Raw genomic sequence first — 3,130 nt, 5'->3', positions numbered from 1 at the left:
TGTAATATGAATGCTCATCTGCACATGGAGTGGATGTGGTCATGCAGTACAGATGTAGAGTGCAGCTATGGGGTATATGCTGTAGTGCAGGCACATGTGTTCATATGCATACCTGAGTATATGCGAAAAATGTGTCGTGCTTCGGAATGATGCCCAGGGGCCCTGGTGGTAGAGTGGTTATGTGTTTAGCTGCAAACCACCAGGCCAGACATGCCAAACCACCAGCGGTTTTGCAGGAGAAAGAGGAGGCTTTCTACTCCCTTGGAGTTACAGTCTCAGAAATCCACTGAGGCAGTCCTGTCCTACAAGGTCATTTGGACATCACCCTGATGGTAGTGGGTTTGGGTATGAATGATGCCAGTGTGTGTTACCTAGAAATGAAGCAAAAGTTCAGGGTGCTTGGGCTGCATATGTGCGTGCATATGTGTGTGCATGGAGAGTGTTCATATGGATGGATCTATGTGAGGTGCACAGGTGTATTACAGGTGCATGGTGTATATGTATGATGCAGGGGAGCTAGGTGTGTAGATTTGTGTATGTGTATAGGTATCCTCCTTTGTGCTATGGATATGAGTTTCAAGAATTATGTCTAGATGTCAAGGGCAAGCCTAGATCTCAAGTGAGCTCTCTCTTTCTCTCTGAATCATTAAGATCAGAAACAACAGAATGATTAGAAATGCAAATTTTCAGGTCACACCCAGCTGATGATTTGAATCCAAGATTTTAGGGGTGGGTTCAAAATCTAAGATGTTATAGCTTTCAGAGTCTTGACTCTCATCAAGCATTGCCGTAAACCTGGGTCACTACTGCTTCAAGATCATCTTCACCATCAAAAACAGTACATTTTCCCTCTCTGACCTTCTGGTGCTGAGCTCTTTCAGCTACTCCCAACCAGATAGATGGAGAAAAATAGGAAAGCTAGAAACTAGATGCTCTAGACTAGTGGTGTGGCAGACTTATCATCTTTCCTTCAAAATGGAACAGCCATCACGTGCAAATTATAGACCACGACATTTTCACTTAGGTGATAATGACAAATATGTCTAAATAGCATTTGGACTTAGATTATAATGGAATGGACTTGTTTATTCATAAATGTACCCAGTAAATAATTATTTTTGAGACTTGTTTGTTCAATCATAATGTTGGGAATATGTTCTCCATTTGAGGATGATCTAAGTGGGTCTGTGTGTGAATAGCTTATCACAAAACACATTCACCAAGTGGGAAAATAACTACTGGGCTCTAGAGTCTGCCCCCTTGGGGTGGTGCTGTGCTCCTGAGACTTGGGCTGATTCAGTGATTGATTTGGGGGAAGTAGATCACCAGTTCTTTCATGGGGTAGACTTTTATCTCCTCCCTTTATTTAGCAGTTGAGTGTGTTGTTTGTGCTACCTAACAACCCAGGTAGGATTTAGCTAATAGTAATGAGTATAAGGTCTGTCATTCTGTGATATCAAGACTCCTCTTGGATTTCTCGCAGCAATGCAGAGCACACAGTCACAGGGCAACAGTTACAGAACTCCAGTTCCAGCTCTGCTGCTTACTGTGTGATGTCGGATAAATGATTTGTATCTGAAACTCTGTGTCTTCATTTGTGAAATCAAACATGCGGTGAGGATGATATTTTTGTCATGAGTTGTCCTCATGTTGGCTCGGATTTAAAGCAATCTTATGTCTGTGACAGAGCTATTGTCCATTCCTGGGCCATCTTCGTGATCAGTGGTCTGTTTGAGTCCATTGTTGTGGTTCCTGGGTCATCCCATCTCACGGAGACTGCCCCTCATTTTAGCCCACTCCCTACTTTCCCAATAATGATGATAATGAGCCCCAATGTGTTCAGGAGCCCTGCTGGCACAGCAAATTATGAGTTGGGCTACTAACCATAAGCTTTCTACTCGCATGAAGAGTCACAGTCTTGGAAATCCCCAGGGGCAGCTCTACTTTGTCCTGTAGAGTTTCTATGAGCTGGCATGGACTCCATGTCAGGGAGCTTGGCTTTTTTTGGAACATGGATTTTTTTTAAAAAATATGAGTGATCTTCAAAAATTCTGTAGAAAAAGATGGAATGGAAAGACAACTTTTTCAAGACTTTAAAGCTTCCATGTACTGTAGGGCTTGGTGAATGTTGACTCTTCTTCTGCCTGCCCCACTCTGGCACCATGTTTCCGGAGTAGGAAGGCCTTTATAAATAATGTTCTGTGTGGGAGAGCCTGGTACTTTTCTGATGTGGGTTTGTCACAATGTGGAGTGGGGCTTTCCCAAGTCAGGGCTGATGGCTCCCATGTAGCATTCTTGGGCCCTCGTACATGTAGATCATGGACCTGGAAGGAGACTGACCACCTCTTATCTAATCCCCAGATTTCTAGTTGAGTGAACTGAAACCCAGGGAGATCAGTAGCCTAGAACATGCCTAGCTAGTGCCAAGGATGAGTTAAGAACCTATTTCTCTAGCTCTTGAAGTCAATGGGTGTCCTGGCAACATCCTGAAACATCTATTGAGTTCAAATACTAGTTGGATGGTCCTGGATGAGGCTTGGGGGAGTCACTGCTCCTTTCTGAGTTTGTTTTGGTGTCTATGAAATGGGCATGACTTATTCGTGCACAGTGGAAGTTACAGAAAAATGAGGGCCAGGAGTGGGGGCAAACATTGAATGAGCTAAGCAGATTCTCCTCTGTCTAGGTCTGTCTTTCCAGTTCTGACACTTCACTGTGATTTTCAAGTCAAAATGATAGATAGACTGCAGCCAATTAAGCTGACCATATTCCTTCCCTCTGGAGCGAGTGAACAGTGAGGACAAGTACCCGCCTCCTGGGCAGTATTTGCAGTCTGATGTCTCATACAGGCTGCCCGCAGTGACCTTGGAGACAGTCATTGCTCTTTGGTGTTTCTGACCTCCCTAATGTATGATGCTTCAGATGGGTATGGGAAGAGATGTCTTTGGAAAACCCCAAGGTAGTGTGGCCAGGCTGCACATTGGCCAAGTCATCAAGCCCACTGCATCAAACTTCAAAACCAGGAGTGTGTGATTAAGGCTCTACCCAGGGCCAGGCTCCAGCTCCCTGGGAATCAGAAGATCTGTATCGCCAAGATGTGAGACTTTTTACCAAGGTTAATGATGATGAGTTC

The 3,130-nt window shown here is 44.3% G+C and overlaps 1 non-coding gene across 1 annotated transcript; it reads left to right on the top strand.

The window, feature by feature from the left end:
• The first annotated feature begins 2,741 nt into the window (after positions 1 to 2,741).
• Positions 2,742 to 2,874, top strand: LOC115873630. The gene has a single exon (XR_004048521.1). It is a non-coding gene; the product is annotated as a small nucleolar RNA SNORA70 (small nucleolar RNA).
• The last annotated feature ends 256 nt before the right edge of the window (positions 2,875 to 3,130 follow it).

The sequence above is a fragment of the Echinops telfairi genome, unplaced genomic scaffold (assembly GCF_000313985.2).
Source record: "Echinops telfairi isolate 266 unplaced genomic scaffold, ASM31398v2 ScPeMD7_7469;HRSCAF=8507_0, whole genome shotgun sequence".
Lineage (NCBI taxonomy): Eukaryota > Metazoa > Chordata > Mammalia > Afrosoricida > Tenrecidae > Echinops > Echinops telfairi.
This window is presented reverse-complemented; position numbering and strand designations above follow the sequence as displayed.